This window comes from Theropithecus gelada, chromosome 14, assembly GCF_003255815.1.
Source record: "Theropithecus gelada isolate Dixy chromosome 14, Tgel_1.0, whole genome shotgun sequence".
Taxonomy (NCBI): Eukaryota; Metazoa; Chordata; class Mammalia; order Primates; family Cercopithecidae; genus Theropithecus; species Theropithecus gelada.
This window is the reverse complement of record NC_037682.1, coordinates 106,894,307-106,916,407: the sequence shown is the minus strand read 5'-3', so window position 1 is coordinate 106,916,407 and position 22,101 is coordinate 106,894,307. Positions and strand designations below refer to the sequence as shown.

The following is a 22,101-nucleotide window of genomic DNA, read 5'->3' as shown; positions in this document are numbered from 1 at the left end:
ATAACTAGAGATCTTATATTTTGAGTATGCATTTTTTATGAATTTATAGAATTTTAGCCTAAGACATTAGATTAGATGTTAAAGCATTTATGTTGACAAGCGAGAAGTAAATTGTATTCTGATCCAGTTTGTATAGTAATGTGTGACCAACCCAATTCACTAAGTTTGTATTGGTAATTTTGCATTGCTATGGGACTTAAGTTACAGATATAAGAGTTGACAGTTATTTCAGCATGTGTTAGTCTTGAACTCCAGAAGGTAAAGGGGAAGTTCTGCTATTTATTTTCTGTTCAAAAACAGAGAAAAAAAAGAATCTTTATATTATTCTCTGTCACACACCGGTAAATACATAGTCTTCCCAAATCCACCATTAACCAATGCTGTGAGCTGCTTAGTTTGCTTGTTTCCCTAAAGCTTTCATGTGACAAATTTATAATTTTATATGTTATTTCTAGGTCAACAGTTAGATTAATGTTTTATCTCCTGAGCAAAAACACAGTGCTTCTTTGTAAACTTTGTTATCTTACTGAAACTGAAAATTGCAAAACAAAGAATTTTCCAGTTCTCACATTCCCTGATGGAGAACAGTGTTTATATAGAGGTTATCTTGTGGTTTATTTTATATTCTACTTAACTTTAAACTTTCTGCAGGTGGAATAAATATCCTACTTAAAGCTTTCAAATCTTATTAATTAAAGGTAGTTAGTTGTCATTACTGATGGTTTACTAACTTTTATTTATTTTTGCTTCATTGTAGCTCAGGAGGAGGCCACCTAAATTGATCAGAATATAAGCTTATCCTACTCCCTGAAATATACTTAGTGCCAGCAACAGAAATACACTCAAGAAATACTTGTTAAGTGAATAAACTGATAATGACCTAGGAGGATGCAAGTCTTACAAAGTAGTTCAGAATATGCAGATTTTACCATCAGTCTGAGAGTTGGTAACTTCGAACATTTTCTATTTGCGCTAGTATGAATTTAATTTTTTACAATGCGATATGTCATCAGTTCTTAAGTAGGCCTGGGAACTCATTCTTTTTGAAATCTATTACATTGTAAAGACCTTATAACAACATTGTCTTCCATTTGCGTGTATTTAAAGTTTTTTATGTTCTGGCTGGTCACAGTGGCTCACGCCTGTAATCCTAGCACTTTGGGAGGCTGGGATCACTTGAGGTCAGGAGTTTGAGACCAGCCTAGCCAACACTGAGAAATCGCCGTCTCTACTAAAAGTACAAAAATTAGCTGGGCATGGTGGCACATACTTGTAATCCCAGTTACTGGGGAGGTTGAGGCACCAGAATATCTTGAACCTGGGAGGCGGAGCTTGCAGTGAGCCGAAATCATGCCACTACGCTCCAGCCTAGACGACAGAGCGAGACAAAAAAAAAAAAAAGGAAAGAAAACATATTATATTGTGTGACTCCATTCTCAGACCAGGGGAAATTTGATTTTAAATATATCCCATTATTTGATGTATATTATGACCTTTTTTTTTTTCTTTCCACAACCCCACCCCAAAACACTTAATACGTTTCAGTAACTGAGTCAGCTTCATTATTAAAAACTCTTAGCATAGCCAGTTCTAGTTATTTTTCAGAGTGTTCCTAGAAAGACACATCCTAAAGGAGATTGTCATGAAAGATTTTGTATTTCCTCAAAGGAACAATAGAGCTTGCATTTGTGATCAAAGATGGAACAGAGATAATCATAGAAGTGACCCAAATGCCATAAAAGCAAAAATACAGCCATAAACCTACATATTATTTTATCTTTATTTCTATTTAATAAACATTTTGGGCATGTACAGATATGAATCTTAGGTAGTCATTATGCTCAAACAAATTTTTCAGGCATTGAGGGAACACATGATTGGAGTGGACTCCAGATGAACCATGTAGTCAGCCAGCGTTCAGGATACATACGGGAACACTAGCTTTATGGCAGCTGGATAGTTTGGAATCTCATCCTTATAACTTGGATGCCTGGTCTGGCATGGTAGAGTAGACCTGATGAGCAGACTGACTTGAAATCTGATCTGAGGTACCTCAGTGATCTTATTGGAAACACAGAATAACTTAGAATACCTGGAGGGATCAAATTTTTTTTTTCTACCTCTTTTAAACTAAAATACTGTAAATCTCAGTTGGGCATGAGAGGAGTGAATTGAAGAGGGTTTGTGTCCGAGCTCTCTGGTCAAAGCTTTGATGTACTTATTCTGTGCTATAAATTAAAAGGGAATTCGTTCTCTTAATTGGTGATTCTGAAGAGACTTGCTGAAAGTTGCCCAGTTTGTAATTAAGCTTTGGATCTAATGTTCTTTTCTTCATTTTCTATACTTTGATATTAGATAGCTGCTTGTATGACTATACATTAGGAAATAATTGGATACATGTTAAAAATGAAAAGTAAACTCTGCATTAAGTAAAATTAGTGAAGAGGCAAAAGGCAGGGGTGGCCTCTATGAAGCAGGTATGAGAAAAGCTCCATGAAGATATGATTACATTTGTTTGATTTTTGTTTAAATTGCAACATGTTTAGATGGAGATTTATAAGAAGGTGGAATAGACCTCTTTAAAATAGAAAGTACAGGAGCTTACAAATCATATAGCACTTGCAATCTCCTCCCCTCTTCTTATCGCTTTTATGCCAGGAAGGATTAAGAAATCTGAATATTTGGAGACAAAGCAGTGTGAGATGTCATTGCCCAATACTGAAGGAGAGTTGAGCCATAGCACACACCAGAGCAGGGATGCTATAGCCAGTTACGCAGGCGGAGACCCAGTGTGGCTCCTATGTGTGAGTATCTGCTGTTGGTCAGTGGCGGCCTTCCAAAGGCTTAAGTGATCATGATGCTTGAAAACATGTTGGGTTCAAGGATTTATAATCTATTTTAAAGACAGTAAATTCAAGGTTAAATAGAGTGCACTGGTGTGTACCTTCGATATTAGTTCTTTAAATCTTTCTCCAAATGGTAGTTTCTCTAGAATTTGAGACATGAACACTAGGTAATTTAGTATTAGGCAAATATTTAAACAGTTTAAATGAGTTTATTGCATCCCGGCTCTATTACTTACTAGCTGTGTAAGTAACCTTAGGCAAATTATTTGAATTTTTTGCGACTTAATTTTCTCGTCTATAAAAGACATTTAACAATGGTTTCTACCTCTTAGGGTTTTTGTGAATATTAAATGAGGTAACATATGTGAAGTACTTAGAATCGTTTCTAGCATATAGTAACACTATATACGTGTTAGCTGTTATGACAGTGATAATGATGTTCTCCTCCTCCTCCTCTTTCTCCTTTTCCTCCTGCTAACATTTGTAGAAGTGTGAACTATCTCTCAATTCATCTACTCGCTTCATCTGAGAAGAGCCAGTCTTCCTGACCAGTATTTTACAACCCAAGATACCCACTTAGGGCCAACCAATATGCTACCAGCTTTGCGCTTAGGTTATTTCCAACCAATCACTTAAAAGCAGGACTCAAAATTCAACTTCAGTTCAGTAATGGTCATTGTTTTTCTCTGGTCATCCCTAAGGTTTATTTATTACTAGACGCATCAGTATGACCCTCTCATAACATTTTTGTTTCCTGAGAAATGGATTTTTAATAAACCATTATCACAACAGCATTATTATCACTATCCATGGTGTATTAATTCAACCACGTCTGTGGCCCTCTAGTTTATTTATAGTATTGTGATAGAAGTCATGGGGAATACAAAGAGGGCAAAAAGGAAAAAATATATATAACTTAGTTGAGAAGACATAACAAATGTGTATCAAACGTTAAACAGCATTAAGAAAAAACACTAGTAAAGAGCCAAGGGAGGTTAGAGTAAGGAAACAGAATGCCTGCCCCAAGTTTTGGGGCAGAAATAGAAATATAGAAGGCAGGATCTCAATACACAGAAAGGAACAGTGCAGGCCGAATGGTGGAGGAAGAATATCTGTGGTGCCTTCAGAGAAACCATGAGCAAGCTGGTTTCACTGGAAAAGAGAGGTGCTGTTGAGAACTAATAGGAGAGCAAGTTGGTAAGTTTGGAAGATAGACAATCACGTGGAAAGAAAAAAAATTCTGTTAACTGCAACAACTAATGTCTACAACCTATCAAATTAATACATGTATTAAGCACTGATAATATCAGCTAAATCTCAGTCAGAAGCTAACGAACTGGAGAACATCAAGGACCTAGTTGCAGAAGCATATCAGAGCTGCTGGCCCTGAAAAACCCTGAAAGAGCCGGAAATTAAGAATTTCATCTTTGGACTCAGCCAAACTTAGACAGACTTGGTTTTAAACTCAGTTTAGCTGCTTACTAGTTGTATTAGTGGAAACATTAATTAATTCTCTGTACTGCAATTTCCTCATCTGTAAAGTGGTGATACGATTAATTTGAAGATGGCACCTTTGAAATGTGTAAGGATTGAATGAAATGGGTAATTTATGTGAAGGTCTTACAAATTAAAACATATAGTGAGTACTTACTTAATGGTCACTAATATTAACAGCAACAGAGTATGTTTCAATGAGACAGAATAAGTTCAATTTAATTTTTTTCATATTGAGATGCCATGTAAAATGTTAACTAATGTTCCACTTCTTTAAGAAAAAGTTGGAAACACATTCATACTTATTTTTAACCTTACTACTGTGAAATGACAGTGCTTCTAATTCTGGCTGTGAAAACTAGTAATCCTTTTAAAAGGATTAAATTGTGAACAAACACATCAGGAAAGAACTTAAATCTAGTGTTTCCTGACTTCTTGTTTTGGTTCTGATTAATTAAATTTTTTTTCAGAAAGGGTAGAAACCAAGAGTAGGTACAATTGAAGAGTTAATCAGAAAGTTAAATAAGGGTACTCATTAACCATGTGTTTTAGTAATAGAGGTTTTACTGTATCGGGAGTTCCCACTTGTTCTTTTTCTGCAAATGTGACACTCAGTTTTATTTTTAAATGCTGACATAAATTGAAAGTCTTTTATAACCTCTGAAGCCTGGTTCTCAAAGTGCAGTCCATGGATCCTTGGAGGCTCCCAAGGTGCTTTTGGGGGATCGATGAGATCAAAACTATTCTCATAATACTAAGATGTAATTGCCTTTTTTGGGTGTGTTGACACTTGCTCTGATGGTGCAGAAGCAATGGTGGGGAAAGCTGTGGGAGCCTTAGCTTGAATTGAGTTAGTGGCACTCAACTGTCCTAGAAGTCATTGTATCCTTCACCTCCACATACAGTAAAAAAGAATATCCCTGATGAAGCAGTAAAAATTACTAATTTTATGAAAGCTTGACCTTGAGTTACATGTTTTTAAAAATAGTCTGTGTGAAGGGGAATTACAAATAAAGCATTTTTGCTACATACAATTACTTGTCTCAAGGAAGAGGACTGGGGAGATTGAGTTAAACTATAGTTATTTAGACTTGGGTATTTGGCAGACATTTTCTGGAAAGCAATGAGCCTGTCATTTTAAGAGAAACAACGCACAGTGATAAAATTAAAGATTTCAAGTGAAAATATGAATTTTTTAAAAACTTGCATCTTCCTCTGTGAACTTGACAAATTCCTAATGAACCATTGACGACTCTTATGATATTGGTGGTGATACTAATGAATGTGACTTTTTTGAAACTGAATAATGAAATGTGTCAGCATTTGGAAAAGCACTGCATAACTCAGTGAACTCATATTTTCCAAATGTTCATTGCATGATTTTAAAAAAACGTGAGTGTCTAAAAGATCCATTCAAAGTGCAGGATTGGCTAATGAGTTTTAATGTAACAGAGTGTGAGAAGTTCCTTGATATGGTTTCAGATTCCACAATCCAATTTAACCATTAAGAAACCACCACTTGTTGAGTTTTGGTCTAGTATCAAAGGAGAATAACCATAATTATCTGAAAAGACTATTAAAATACTTTTCCTTTTACAACAATATATCTGCATGAGGCTATTTTATTTCCCGTATACTTCAACACAAACAATGGATCACAACATGAATGAAGCAGCAAATGTGAGAAGCCAGTTGTTGTCTATTTAGCCAAACTTTAGATTTGCAAAATTCTTTTCAAAATTTTTTGCTGTGGAAAATGTAGTTATTTTCACAAAAATATGTTATGTTAACATGTGATGGATTTATTTAGTGAATTCATAGGATTCTTTAAAAAATATTATCAGTTTTATTTTTAAGAGTTTAAAGGGGTTCTGACATTATGAACTTTGAGAACCACACCTCTGATGTGGTACAATTAAATTTTCCTATGAATTTTTATGGTTTACCAATGCATGAGATTGCCATCTCGTGACAAAATAGGGAAATGCAGGTATTTTTGAAAAGCTCAGCTTTAAGGACTTGGAGCGATTTCTAATGACTACTTGTTGGAAATTTATCAAGAGAAAGATGTAAGTTCAGATTTCCAAGGGCTATGTCTTAAAATATTATATGCCAAAAATATTAATTTTCAGAAAGCAAGCAAAAAACAGTTAATTAAATGGGTATTTTTAAAGGGCTGACATTGGTTTGGGGCCAGTCTTCTGTTAAGAACACGTTTAGTTTTTATGTTCAGTATGTATATTTCCTATTACACAGAGCCCCTTTGTATGTGATGTTATATACTGCTCGAATGTGTATTTACTGTTCAAAACACTGATAAATGTTTGTGGTGATATTCTGGTGGCATACAGTAGTCCCCCTTTATCCTCAGGGAATGTATTCCAAGATCCCCAGTGGATGTCTGATTCTGAGGATAGTATGGAACCCTATACAGACTATTTTCCCTATACGTATATACCTACGATAAAGCTTAACTTATAAATTAGGCACAATAAGAGATTAACAACAACAACAAAACAGTTATATCAATATGCTGTAATAAAAGGTGAATGTGGCTTCTCTCTCCAAATATCTTATTGTACTGTACTCACCAATTTTCAGACCCCCATTGGCCTAGGGTGACTGAAACCGTAGAAAGTGAAACTGCAGATAAGGGGGGGATTAGTGTAACATCACTAATGATTGACTTAAGGTTTAGTCATTGGTTGGTACCACAAACTTGGCTGATAATATTCTTTCTAAAGGGAAATGTGATCAATTCTTTATGATGTAGAGTTTAAGTCCACACTCCGGTAAAGAGTTTGAATTTGCTGCCCTTAAATACTACATCACTGTAGTTCTGTGTGATGTGTCCTGTACAAACATGCAGAGTAAACATCGTTCCTTGCCTTCTGCTTTCTTGAGCACTAAAATACACAGTGTCAATATGCACAAACATGTGGAAGGACATATAGACAAATACAGCCTTAGCCAAGTCATGAGAGATGCAGCTGCAAGAAACAGGCTCATGCATAATGAACATTTATGCTATGGCATAGCTTGTGTTTTTGCATCGATGAGCTGTGTGAAAAGGAAGGAACCTCACTTCATTTTCATTCAGTTAGAATGAAGGCCCACTGGTCAGTTTTTTGACTCAATTCAGCTGATTGTTTTCAGAATAATCTGTTCTTTTCTAACAGTTGTGTGTAGGGACATCCGCACTCTGATGAAATGACTGTGAGCCTATATGCTAACTACTGTACGAATTTTCTGCCTATATTCACTATGTACCCCGTGACCCTGCTGATGAATATTTTAGACATCTTCATGAATAATGTGACTGCCCACAGGAGAGCTGCTTGCGTGTTTGTAAGGCTGGACATGCTATCAAGATGATACCGACTCCAATTCTATGTACCAGTGTGAAGATAATAAAATACCTAAGTAAGGTTGTTGGTCAAGATTGTCTTTGAGGAATCATGGATGCTCTGAAATTGGATGCCAAATTTTACATGTAGGTGGATGTATGTGTTTTTTGAGAAAACACCACAGCTTTTATCAGACTCTCCAAAGGGATGTGACCTCATAAAAACTAAGAACCACTAGATAAGCTTTACAGTTTTGAAAGTGCTTCTCCATACATTTTTATTTGATCCTCCCAATGATTTTGAGGGAGGCATGTTGGGCATTCTCTCTCTTTCTCTCTCTCTCTCTCAACAGAAGAGCATGACTCAGAGCTTAAGTGGTTTTGTGCTTCATCCTGTAAGCATTAGGAGCCTTTGAGGGTTTTAAGTGAGGAAGTGATCTGATCAGATTGTCCTTTACAGAGATTGCTCTGGTGGTAGCGTAGAGGATGTTTTAGGGGAGTAGGAGGCTAGTTAGGACATCATTGGGAAAATCATGTAAGAAAAGATGGTTGGCCCTAAGTTTGTTGCAGTCAGATTGGAAAAGAGGGGAGGAATTTGCTAAACAGCTTTGATTTTGAAGAACTGATGGAACCTCAGGGAGAAAAGACTAGTAAGCAATTGGAAGTTCTAGTCTGGGACTGGTGAGGTGAGGAGGACCTCACGCAGGGTGTATAGAGTGAGAAGTGAAGAGTTTCTGGGGAGAAAATGTCAACTAGGTGTTTGGCTGGAGTTATGGTCTTAGGGAAGTTCCGAGAGATCCAGGAGGGGCCAAGGAACATCACTTTTTTCACTCCATTCTCTCTATTCCTGGGTTGGCAAGTAGGGATTAAATATATTTTTTAACCTTGTTCATTTACTATCAGATTATTTCCATTTTTATTTCTCAAGGACTTTAAATTTATGAAATTTACATAAATCAGTCATACCACTCTAATCCACCTTCTACTCAGTGGAGGCATCAAGCAAAGGATGGGTTAAGGGTACTCCCCTATAACCAGTATGATCTTCTCCATTCTTAGGTGTGGAAATTGACACATTATCAAGTATATGTAAGTACCATACCATTCCAACTTTACATACCTCTCACCACCCCTACCGCACCTCACCTCCCTAATAACACTTTTGGGACCATGGCTGCTTCAAGATCAGCTAACTTTTTCCTCAGTGATTCGATGCAGAATCCTCAGTAAGTAGAGCATTCCTTTTGATGGCTTTACTAATACCCAGATCTCGTAGTTCTTTAAATCCCTCAACTAAAATGACCTTCATCTTCCTTTCACTTTGGCTGTGCACACACATGCCACACCTAATAGATCTGCTCCACTTTGAATATTTCAAACTCTATTAGTCTTCGCTTTGAAATAGCCTTCTAACTTCTACCTGCCCCATCCATGTTTCTCCTCAACCTGTCTTCTCTTCTCCTGTTCCATTTCTTGTTCTGTCCTTGTTTTCCAGTGTGGGAAGATAGGGAAGGGAAGAGGCTGGCAACTCTCTTCAAATCCCTGCTTCCGTACTCAGCCCACAACTAATCAGATGGTTCAGTAATGATTGTGCTTACCCTGCAGACTTCCTCACACAGTATTCTTTGAGAATTTCCAACTCAGGTTCTTTTCCTGTTTCCCCCCCACTCCCCCTTATGTTCAGGCACCTGGGCATTGTTAGTAAATTTCATAAAAACTGGGACAATTGGATCAATAAATGTATGTAGAATAAAGAAATCTATCAAATCTTTCGCCATCCAGGGGAGGGGAACCTTAGGGCTGTGTTGAACTCAAAAAAAAAAAAAAAAAAAAAGGTCCATATTTCATTTTAGTTACATCTCAACTAGCTCTGCCTATGTGAATATTTGTATGTGTGTCACCTGATAGTGGTCAGAAATTTGGGTCCTTCATACTTTTATTTCTATTAGAAAATCAGCCTTTGTACCCATTTTTTTTTCCTTACTGGTATAGACTTGGTAAAATCTTGATAAAATTTTTCTGCACATATTTACTCTGTTTGAGTTAGGAACTGAACTGTGTGAATGCTTTTTCTTCTAAGCCATGAGTGATATTTATTTATTTTATTTTTGTCAGTTGTTTCCATGGTTCATGAATTCTTTATTATAGTAGGAGTCATCAATTGGATGGAGAATCATTGAAATTGTAAGTTTAGGACATTAGTTGGAATAACCTGAACAATGTGCTTACCTTTTGGGCCCTTAATTTAATTTAAAATTAAATGAGTCTTATGATGGCAAGCTTCACAGATCTGCCTGCAGGGCTTTCAGAATGGAAATGTGCGTCTCTGTGTGTGGGAGGCTCTTTTGTTTAGTTGGAAAGACTAGGAAATCTTTGCCTAAAAACCCTCATTGTTTGGAGAGCATAAATAACTGAACATAATGTTAGTGAGAAGTTTCATTTGAGATTGAACCACTGACTTCCAAGAATATAGCAGTGAGTGGAAGTGCTATGAACAATGTCTTCCTTATTTCCTTTAAAATACCCAGGAAATTGTCTTAAAAAAACCCCAAATCCCCAGAAGTAACTACAATGAGTGTCAGGCATTGAGCCCATTCTAGTTTCTGGAAGGAATTTTACATTCTTTCCTGTAGTTGAAATCAGATGGAGTTGCCGCTTCTTCACCAGGACCCCCAACCTGCAACCTGATGCCTCCTCCTCACTTCCCTATTTCAGCCACTAGTCATGGAATCCTGCTCCACACATATGGCTTGTTTCCCTTTTGTTCATGTCCAGTGCTGCTGAGTGTTAGTTGATTCTGTAACAGCTGCTAACATGCTCCTTCTTTGACTTACGCAGCTTCTGGATGGGGTGGAGGTGGTCCTCACTGAACTGACTCCTGGTTCCCACTCAGGTTCTGGGCTGGTCTGTGACGTTAGGTGCTTGAAAGTCAAGAACCAGGATTTACACCTGCTTCCAACCATCCTTTGGCTCCACTTTGAACACAAAGGCATCTGCAAAGACCTCTACGTTCAGTCACTAGTGTGGGATTTTCTTATCTCCTCCATTAGACTGAGCTCCATGAGGGTGGGGAAGGAAAAGATGGGGGTGGGAGTAGCTTCCTTCTCATTGAATCCGCAACACCCAGAATAGTACTTAGCACGTGTTGGGTACTGAAGACACGTGTCAAACTCATTAATGTAACTCAATCATTGGGAAGAACTTAAAAGCAGTCCTCAAGCATGGTAAGCACTAAAGGCCAAGGTCAAACCAAGCCCAAGGATGTAAAAAAGAAATGAAATCACATATTATAGATGAGTAATTAAAACAAAATTCTATAGCTCCAAAGCAAAGAAGTTATAGAGATCTATAGCAATATCTTTCTGAAACAATTTTGCTTTATGAAACAGTTGTAAAAGCTCTGCTTTGTAAACTCAGTAAGATACCTGAAGAGTTTACATCTAGTAAATGAGAATTTTAAAAAGAATAAAATGAAATGAAAATTATAGTAGATAAAATCAATCTTCATTGTAATAAAAAGCTGACTGTACTTAGAAAATTCATCCAGTTGATATGGACAGGAGGCAGGGAAATACTGGGTAAAAGAGGGTGGTTCCCTGGCAAAGGCCCCACTCTCAAGCCCAGAAACCCATGGCCCTAAATGGGAACAGGCATTCCTGTTTTCACACCCAAATGTTCTCTTTTGGCTGCACCCCTCTATCCTGTACCCATATAAACCCCAGACCCTAGGCTCCACAAGTAGAAGAGCAGAGGAGCAGAAGAGCAGCAGAAGGACACGGCAGAGAAGGAGAGAAGAGAAGGAACATCTCAACACTGAGAAGAGTTCAGCTAGGGATGGCTGGAGAGGAGATGGGCCATGGGATGGTCATGTTCCCGCCCCATCTCCTTTCCAGCTCCCCATCCATTCTGCTGAGAGCCATCTCCATCCAGCAATAAAATCCTCTGCATTTACCATCCTTCAGTTTGTCTGTGTGACCTGATTCTTCCTGGACACAGGACAAAATCTCAGGTACCAAGAGGGCACTGAGCTGGTTAACACTTAAACCGTCTGTGGACAGCAGAGCTAAAAGAACACTGTAGCACACCCACTGGGGCTTTGGGAGTCACAGGCACCCAGCCCTAGATGCTACTGGGGGACCAGCTCCCAAAAGTGCTCTGCCCGGCTCCTGCACCTGCCCATCTGTGTGCTCACCCTCCCGTAAGGTGTTCGAGCATGCAGCAGCCCAACAGACGAGCCACACTCCTGTTTCATGTCTTGTGCAGGGGTTCAGGGAACTCTTTTGTTTCATACTGATCGAGGATAGACTTCAAAAAATTGCCCAGACTGCAACAAAGAAGCCCGGAAAGACACAGATCCAACCTAGAGCTGATGGGGATTACTGTGGAAGACACAACAAAATCCACTGTGATAACTGTTGGAGGGACATTTTTCAGTTCTAAAAGACCTGATCTTGGGTACTGATATACCATACCACATTCCAGGTACACTTTCTCATTATAAATCAACACTGAAAAATATTCAGATTTTTTTTTAACTAGAAAACTTGCAGGTAGAGTAAGGAAGTATAAAAGTGCTAAATTATTTGTCCTTCATTTAAAAGAGACTAAAGTGATCTTTTGGGATTATGTTGAGAGTAGTTAAATAGCAGTTGAAAGTTTATTAAAATTTATTTATTTAAATTTAATAGTTCATTAAAATTTATTGAAAGTTTATTCAAGTTATAAAAATAACTAATAGAAGTAAAAAACAGGATGCCTATAAAAGTTAATACAGAAAACAGAATCAAATAAAACACCATAATCTCATCGGGCTACGGAGAAACGGAATCGTTCTACTTTCTTTGTCTCTCATTTACATCTCCTTAGCACGTCCCAAAAGATATACTGATAACTTTCATAGGGACTTTTTTAGCCCACTAAAAGTTCTTTTGTCCCCCCAAAAGAGATAGGGTTTTAAATATATATATATATAGTGTGTGTGTATATATATATTTATATTTAGATAGTATATCATTAATTTGACTCATAAAAATTATAACATTCCTTTCAAACAACTGTGTGATATAGGTAGACGAGAATTTAGCACATAAGATATTGCCTTATCTTTTTGCAAAAGTATGTAATTCACCTGTCATGGTGCATGGTAGGCACTAAAGAAATACTGTTGAAGGAATGAAGACATATATAACTTAACTAGCTGTATACTTGGGAAAATGTAATTTCATCTACAAACAATAACTTTATAAATAATTGAACTGTTTCTCACCCATTAAATTTACTGTGAAATCTGGACAAACATCTGTCATGATGTAAGCCATGGAAGAAATGTTGAGATTAGCATGCAGTAATGAACATGGTAGTAAATGCTGGGGAAGGCAGAAATCAGAAGAGACTTAAATAAGTCCTAATTTTTAGGTTCTCAAAAGGTTAATTCGGATTGTTGTTCTGAATGTCTTCATATCAGAGAGACTTGGCCAATCTTTAAAAAAAAAAAAAAAATCAGAGGTCAACAGAAGTGATTAAGCAGCTAGGAAAATCAACTCAGAAAGAAGATCTTAGTATATAATTTGGAAAAAGAATTTGAATCTCTCAAAACCCAGAGAAACAGAAGGATAATTTAGAATGCTTTGTAAAGCTGTGGAGCTGATGGCATAAAATTAAGTAGAAAAAAATACTTACTGAGTGTAAGACAGTTCTTAATAGACAGACAAATTAAAGAACCATATAGCATTCCAAAGAAAGGAGTAAAATTGTTTTGATAGAATCTGACACCCCAAAGACAGACAAGTGCTAACATTTATTGAGTACTTACAATGTATCTGGTACTCTGTATGCATAATTTAATTTAATCTTGCAGTAATCTGTGACGTAGGTACTAATACAATCTTCACTTTACAGATGAGGACATTGAGGCTTGGTCACATGAGTCTGGTAGGAGATAGTGCCGTATTTTGAACTCTTGTTCTGGAGTTCAGTCTGCATCACTATACTCTCCTGCCTTCTAATAATGAAGTTGGGTCTCAGTAGGTGTGTTGTGCAGAGGATTGACAGAATAACCAGCTCGAGCTGGTTTTCCAAATGCTGAATAGGTGATCCTAACAAGCCATTTTAATTAAGTTAAAAACATAATCTCTTATGTATTCCAATCAAAAGTGTACTTTTGTTCAGTCTTCTGGATGAATGAATCCTTGCAGAAAAAAGATTTGTATATGAAAAGGCATTCTTAATGCAGATTTAAAATAAACAGGTATTAGTCTCCTGGACCCAATAGAGTGAGCAGCATCCAGCAAGTGCCAGCCTTGCAGGAGGTTTGATCCGCTGGAGTGTTGGCTGCGTGGTAGCGTGTAGGGGATTGGAGAGAGAGGCTTGGGTTGAAATATTCCCCGATCTGCCTTTCCTTTGCTTATTACCTCAAATAAGTCACCTAACCCCTCTGAAAATAACAACACTACTTATCTCATGGAGTAGAGAATCTGATATGATATGTAAAGATAGCCTGCACATATGCAAACTAGGTAGTATGCATGTAAAGATGGCAAGTAGACAAGATAGCATGTATATAAAAATAGTATGTATGTCTTTATATGTAAAATGCTTAGCTCAGAGCCTGACACATAATGCATATTTGATTAATAGTAGCTGGCATTATTATTATTTATTATCCAGATACAATCTTCAAGTAAGTACCTTAGAAAGCATAGCCCAGTGGTACCCTAAGGTAGTAAGTTTTAAAAAAGATTTTAATTTTATGCAGTCCTCTCAGATAACATATTTAATAGTAAAATTTCACCCTCCGTGTACCCTTTTCACAATTTGGGAATTTACCGAATGCTTTGGTGTTTTAAAGGCAGTCGTTTGTTCACTGAAAATGCAGCTTATGACAAATTCAATGGTTGCCAAGCTCTAATATGTGAGCAGGCAAAAGCATGCTTTTAATATTCATCATCTTTAAGTGCTACCAACTGACATTCAGTACTAAATGTGCAGATATGGGTGCTGAGCAAAACAGAGCTAGGAAGAGGACTCGCTATTTTGTATTCTAGATGGAAATCTTAAATTAGTTTCCAAGATTTTTAAATGGATTTTTAAATGCTGGGCACATAGGAGATTGAGTTCATATTAATATTTATAAGGTTTGAGAAGATATTTAGTGAAATATTTGTATAATTTAATTTTGGTCATAATCAAGTAGGAAACCATAACAAGAAGGATATTGTACTTTAGTCTGGTGGCTGCTTTGTGACTTACAGTTAGGAATATCCTTCTGGAAAAGCCCTGAATGATACACACATGTACGTACATGTTTCAAAAGTTCTTCGTTATTAGAACCCAGAAACCAGAGGTTATTTGTGTATAAATACCTTGGGTTGGATTGTTTTGTGTTAATTTTAAGTTAATTAATTTAGAAATCAGTGTTGATAATGATTTCTTTAAAAGCATTTATTGACAGTTCGGCAGAACTCTATAATCTAGCTGCTTTTATATTCTTTATTATACAGAACAGCTCTGTTGGTTCACAGAAAACCTGCTTCCTGTAGTTTTGCTTAGGGCTAATTGAGTTTAATGTAGTTTTGTGTGCAGAAGGTATTGACTTGTGCATAGTATTTAATTTGTGTAAATATGTGTGTATGTAATGTTTTGCCCCTCTGAGTTTTATTTTAAATGTAACCCTTGAAACTGGGATAATAGAAATTCTTAGCCTAGGCCTGCTAGCAATTGCAGGTGCCAACGGTTTAAACTGCTGTAGAAATACAATTATGAGCAGCCAAGAGCAAATCTTGTTTTAAGGTCCATGTGTAATGAATACCTGTTAGTATCATAGAATACAATTAAAAAGAGGTTTACCTCTCCTAAGCTGTGATTGGTTCTTTCTGATGGAAGTGTAGAGTCCCATGAGTAGAATGTGTATTCAGCTCTTGGTGATTTAGACTCCAGTGAGTCTGGCATTCTGCAGGCTTGGATAAATTCAGGGCAGTTATAGTCAGGCAGAGATGGGAAAAGACTGAAAGATTAATGAGGGAGCTTAAAACAAAGCTTCAAAAATGAGAGCAACACACTGCTTGGTCTTATGTAATTGTGCCGAGTAGAAGTCAGTCCTGGCTGCTGCTGTTTAAAAATTTTAGGAGGTTGGCAGAAAATATTTGTTATAAAAATTGGGTCTTGAGAATAATAGTGAAAATTTAGGACATAAGATCTAATTCTTGCTTGCTTGTGTATGCCCTCCAAGACACACCCTTCATCCTGCTTTTATTCCAGTTTGACCAAGGCCCTTGCTTCCCCACTGCCCCCCACCACTTCTTTTCAGCAAGGACCCTTATTGATGACTGATGTCCAAGCCCTGGCTGCCTCCAGGAGATGCACGTCTGGGACATGCTCCTAGAGGTCACGTTGATGCTCTCTCACTACAAGGCCTGAAAGATCGGGAGCATATAGAGGTGTGAGAACCCTCTGGGGAGAGAATCCAAGGGATTGTTGGTGACCTATGGCCATTTCTGGTTGATGGTTTTAAATAGCAGTGGGTTAACATTTTTTTCTATAGAACTTAACTTAAGGGATGCTAATGGCTTTAAAATGCTATTTTGCCTTTGAAAATCCTTTTAATAGATGCTCTAACGAACTTCCATTTACGTGATAGGCACGGTTGAGCTCTGCAGTGAACCTGGTCGTACTGTTAATGTGAAGCTGGGTGCTTAAAGGGGAAAAAGCAGCTCATAAATAACGTGGCGCAGGTGAATCACTTCTGAAATCTAGAGCTTGCCAATACCAGTGAAGAAGAGCTGCCTTGGAGGAGAAATTGCCAACTCACACAAGCAAATTCTTTAGCGCTTCAATCTAGACACACACCAGCCTTTTAACTTTGCTTGCTGTTTCCTCTTCAAGGAGTTTGTCGCCACCTACAGGAAACAGGAAGCACAATAACCCAGTCAGTCTCTGAGTGACACCTGGTTTCTTCCATTGGTCATTCCTCATCGCAGTTTTTATATTTTATCACTTGTTCATCATATAGTATTTATCAAGCTTTTTTCTTGGCTATGGAATGAGGCTAAGCTCTATGGAAGAAAAGATTCCATCTGCACTAGCTGTTTGGCAGGAGATTCCTCACCCTTAATTGTTTTTTAAGGTCTCTGTCTGTTTCTGCTGTCATGTACCTTTTCCACAAACACACCAACAAGAGAGAACAGACTTATCGATTGGGGCTCGGTAGTATAGCATGTAAAAGTACTACTGCTGACTTATTCACAATTTTGCCTTCTTTTGTTTGTTGGAGAGAGCGTGGCACCAAAATCATCATTTTTATTGTTGATGTTGTTTATTTGTTTTCTTTTGCCTTATTTGGAGAAAAATGTTAGGTAGTTAAAAACCTACATAGCAGAGAAAGTTCAAGATGCATGATGCAGTTCAGAGAAGTCTAAAGGAAGACATGTGATTACTTTTATGGGTGCATTAAGGATGTTGAAGAGATAATTAGGATCAGTTCTTTTCATTCATTAGCATCTCATAACTATATTACTGAGTTAAGTTATTCCGCATTGTGTGAAACAAGAGTGAGTTGGCTTGAAAGGAGTTAAGAAGACTGCAGGGTTTTTCTCCTTGATATATGAATGACTGTGGCCCTTTCTTTTCCCACAGCATCTTTAACCCACGCCCTCTCCTGAACTCCTTCTGGGTTCTTTGTATGGCTATCTGCTTCTCTCTCCTGCAACAGCAACTTACATATCCTAGACCAGGTTCATTGTGGCACAAATTAGATTAATCCCACTTTTTTTTTTTCCTTTTTCATATCTCTTCTCTTAAAAGAGCAACAGAAACCGCTGCCACATAATGAATCCTCCTTCAGAATATTTATGTTTTGTTTTGTTCTCCTTTTCCTCCTCCCTCTTCCTTTGGGCAAGTGATACTATAATCATCCACTGTCCTAGGAACTAATTCTTACTTACCTTTCTCAGTTCAACATCTGTCTACTACTAAGTCCAAATAAGTTGCTTTACCTTTGTAACATTTCATGAATTTCCATGACCTGAAACTGAATCTGTTGCTTTATTCTTACTGCCATTTCATCATCTTGAATGTTCTGTACCTCAGCCTCTTCTGCATCAAATTCTTACTAGTTAACTTTTAGTAGATTTGGGAAATGGGCTGTTGGCTAGAAAAAGCTATCTAATCAAGTGAAATTTCACCCACCTATTTCCCCGCCCCATGCTTCCATGTTTATGCTGTGGAATTTCAAGACTGGTTTTAGGTATTATCTTAGAGTTTTTATTTAAACATCAAAAGTAACTTAGGGTAAGAAAATACATTAGTGGCTTGTTGGGAAATGTTACATAGTGCTGGAAGATTATAGATACAATATTTTATATATTTCTAAAAAATAGTTGATTAAAAGTTGCTCAAAATATGTAGTACATTTGTCCAAAGAAGATATACACGTCACCCATAAGCATGCAAAGATGTTCAATGCCATTAGTCACTGGAGAAATGCAAATCAAAACCACAGTGAGGTACCACTTCAGACCCACTAGGACAGCTAGAATTGCACAAGAAGACAATAATAAGTGTTGGCAAGGATATGGAGTAACTGGAGCTCTTATATATTGCTAGGGGTAATGTAATATGGTACAGCCAGTTTGGAAACAGCTTGACAGTTCTTCAAAGTGTCAAACATAGAGTTACCAATATGACACAACAATTACACTCCTAGTTATATACCCAGGAGAATTAAAACATGTGCCTGTGCAAAACATGTACATGAATATTATATTATTATTTATAACATAATGCATTATATTATTAAGCAGCGTGATTCATAATAACCAAAAAATGGAAACAATATCCAATATCCATTTATGATGAACAAACAATATGTGGTATAGCCAAACAACGGAGTATTACACAACCATTAAACAGAATGAAGTACAGATACATTCTATGACATGGATAAGCCTTGAAAACATTATGCTAAGTGGAAGAACCCCAAAGGCCACATATTATATGATTTCATTTATGTGAAATCTCCAGAAAAGTCAAAAGCTGTAGACACAAAAAGTAGATTAGTGGTTGCCATGGGTTGGGATAAGAGATGAGCCAGAAGTGACTATCAGTGGATATAAAGTTTCTTTTTGGGATGAAGACAATGTTCTGAAATTAGATAGTGGTAATAGTTGCACAACTCTATGAATATATTCAAAGCCATTGAACTGTACACTATAAACAGGTGAGTTCTGTGATATATGAATTAAAACCAATAAAAGTGTTATATATATTTGACATAAGACTGTATCTTTTGAAGTCATTGGCAGCTGTATATACTTAACAGCCTGCATCGGATTCATTTTTGTGTCTTCCAAAATACTAAACACAATGCATCGCATATGTAAGCCTTTGATAAGTGGTTGAAGAATGAATGAGTGGATGATTCAATAAACATTCACAAGTGGTCTTGTTATAGTGTGTGGAAGGATTTTTTTTGGCAAGTGCTACCAGAGAGAGGTAAAGAACAATGGCCATGAATTAAAACTTCTGTCCTCCTGTTCACTTAGGCTGACAGTTCAGCTGTCCTGTCATTGATCTGATGTCAGTCTGATAGAATCATTCTATGCTTTGACGCCAGCTAGATGGTATATTCTTTTTTCTTTTGAGTGATAGGTTGGCAAAATGTACTTTAGCGACTGTATGTTATGTGGATGATGCATGATGCCAGTGCTCTGTTGTGACCTTTATTTTTATGAGCTGTGAGAATTAAGAACCTACCAGTTTTAGTTTAATTAAGCAGTAAGACACAGCAGATGGTGCATTTGTGGGTGATGATTGCGTTCCACTGGTTCCCTCAAGCAGCACTCTAACCCTATGGAATGCTTTGCCTGGAGTATCACGCCACTGTTGTAAAATTACCAGGAAGACAAACACATTGTAATAATGTAGTCAGAAAATCTTGGAGGACAGTTTACAAAAGGACCTGAACGCCACAGGAGTTTTAGTAGTTAGCAGCTACTGGAACTAGGATATTAAGGAGAGGAATTCATGACATAATGGTTGTAGCGGTTTACCACCTATCTTTACTTTTCAGTATTTGCAAATAAAGTATATGGAGATTTTTATTACCCTAGTTTTCTTTTGTGTAATCTGGGTCAAACATTAAAAATGCATTGGAATATGATTTGCATGTGTTAAAGTGCTCAGAGAAGTTTCGGTAAATGGAGAAATACTGAATTGATGTCAGGTTGTTTTATTATGTTTGCTTTTAGTCACTACAGAGAGCCTAGAGTGTCCTACAAAATGCATTTTTTCCCAAGAACTGTGTTCTTACCGCTAGCATATTTACTCCATAGAATGTTGAAAACATACCTAAGCAGAGAGAATATAGAATTAATCCAGTACTTCTTACCAATCTTGCAACTCTTTAGGAAGCAAACCAAATTGGTAAGTAGAATTGCTTTCATTGTCAAGGGAGAGACTGCCTCGGTCAGTCTTTTCCCTTCACTATCTTTGAAAAAACTGAATTACTTGAAGGCTGGCATAAAACTTACAATTGCACGATATTTTAGATCCTAAGATAATATGCCTCAATTTTTCTCATTAATGCAATATATGAAGTCATCAAAATGAAATCCATTCACTTACTGGCTGTAATGTTGTTAAAAGTATGAACTATGTGGATTTTAAAAAATATAGCAATGGTTGCTTTAGATAGAATAATCATTTGTCTCGTGTCTTTGCTACAAAGGAAGACTAGATTTGAAATTCTAGTAAAATAATGAAATTCAAAACTAATATTTTAACAAGAGAATATAAATTCTCTTTGGAAAAGCCCACATTTTATATTGATTTTTCCTCTGTATTACATACAGAATTTCTTTCCTTCGATTTTTAGGGGAATTTTCATCACAAAACACGTGACTACATCATCCTTCTGCTTGGAGACCTGACTTATATTTAATTAAAGGAAACATTTTTTTTTTTTCTGGATTCCCACCAACTTCAGGATACTCAAGCATTGAAGATAAAACTGAAGGTCTAAACACTAATTTTGCAATTCTTCTTGTAGGAATAAAATATTATTAACCTTTTAGTTAATACTAGTTTATAATATAGTATAGGGAAATACCGTAACACCTACCTGCACAGGAAATTCAAAATAATAACTGATTTTATCCTATACATTATTCAAGATTCTGGCACAAGAAATTACATATTATATTTATATGGAAACATGCTTTACTGCAAAATCATTGGTATTTCATTTCTTTACAGAACTAGATTTTCATCTAATTAAAATTTAGAAAAGCACTCATCATGGTAGCTCACATCTGTAATCCCAGCACTTTGGGATGCCAAGATGGGAGGATTGCTTGAGCCCAGGAGCTCCAGACCAGCCTGGGCAACATAGAGAGACCTTGTCTCTACAAAAAATAATTTTAAAGAAATTAGTCAGTCATGGTGGCATGTACTGGCAGTCCCAGCTACTCGGGAGCCTGAGGTGAGAGGATCACCTGAGGCCAGGATTTTCGGCTGCAATAAGCTATGATCGCACTACTGCACTCCAGCCTGGGTGACAGAGCAAGATACTGTCTCTAAAAAATACATGAATGAATGAATGAATAAATAAATACAATTTGGAAAAGATGGAACTAGATTGTTTCCTATTTACTGAGTATATAGGTAACTTGCCAATTTTTTAGTAGCTCTGTTTAATAAAAATACACTACAGGATTCCCAAATAAGGCCCCAGCAGGAAGATAAAATTATGCTTGATAATTTTAGGGTTGTTAGGATTATTTATTTTAGTTCTCTAAAATTGGTAAGATGTTAATTCTTCATCATCTACATGGTTTATCTAATGGTAATACCTTCCTTTTCGAATGACGATGCATATTTTGCATTATTTTTGTATTAGAGGAAGTAACAAAATCGGTCAGGATGTACATAAACCAATAATTGACAATCTGCACCTGTAACCTCAATTGCTCCCTTGAGCAGTCTGGCCCTTTTTATTGAGATCATAGAATTTAGAATCAAAGAATTGCCTTCCGTTTCTGACTATGCTACTTATTAGCTGTGTGACTGTTTATTTTAGGAGTACTTTTTGGCTCCCAAAGAATTGGCAGGGTACCTATATAATGAGTAAATGGGAATATAATTCTACCTGCAAAATCACCAAAATAGTGATTTAAATAATGTTTTTTAAAAACATTATTTAAAGTAGAAAGAAGTAGAGAGATAGGCAATCCAGGGCAGGTATGGTGCTTCCGCAAAAGTCTTGAAGAATTCAGCCTTCTTTTTTTCTGCTTCACCATCCTCAGTTGGTGACTTTTTTCCTGATGGTCATCTCATGGTCTAAGATGGAGTTTTTGCCAGTGCTGCTGCCTGTTAGGCATCAGGAAAGACAAAGAAGAGCTTCTTTTGGCAGAACCAGTTTCT

At 36.9% G+C, this 22,101-nt stretch overlaps 1 protein-coding gene and 1 long non-coding RNA gene across 8 annotated transcripts in view; one reads left to right on the top strand and one right to left on the bottom strand.

Annotated features, from left to right (window-relative positions):
- The window catches only part of CADM1 (cell adhesion molecule 1), a 337,360-nt gene that overhangs the window by 165,856 nt on the left and 149,403 nt on the right, over positions 1-22,101 (top strand). The window lies entirely within an intron of this gene.
- On the bottom strand, positions 1,763-7,801 carry LOC112606090. Its single transcript, XR_003115593.1, has 2 exons — positions 7,760-7,801; positions 1,763-2,061 (listed from the first exon to the last, which is right to left on the bottom strand). It is a non-coding gene; the product is annotated as an uncharacterized LOC112606090 (long non-coding RNA).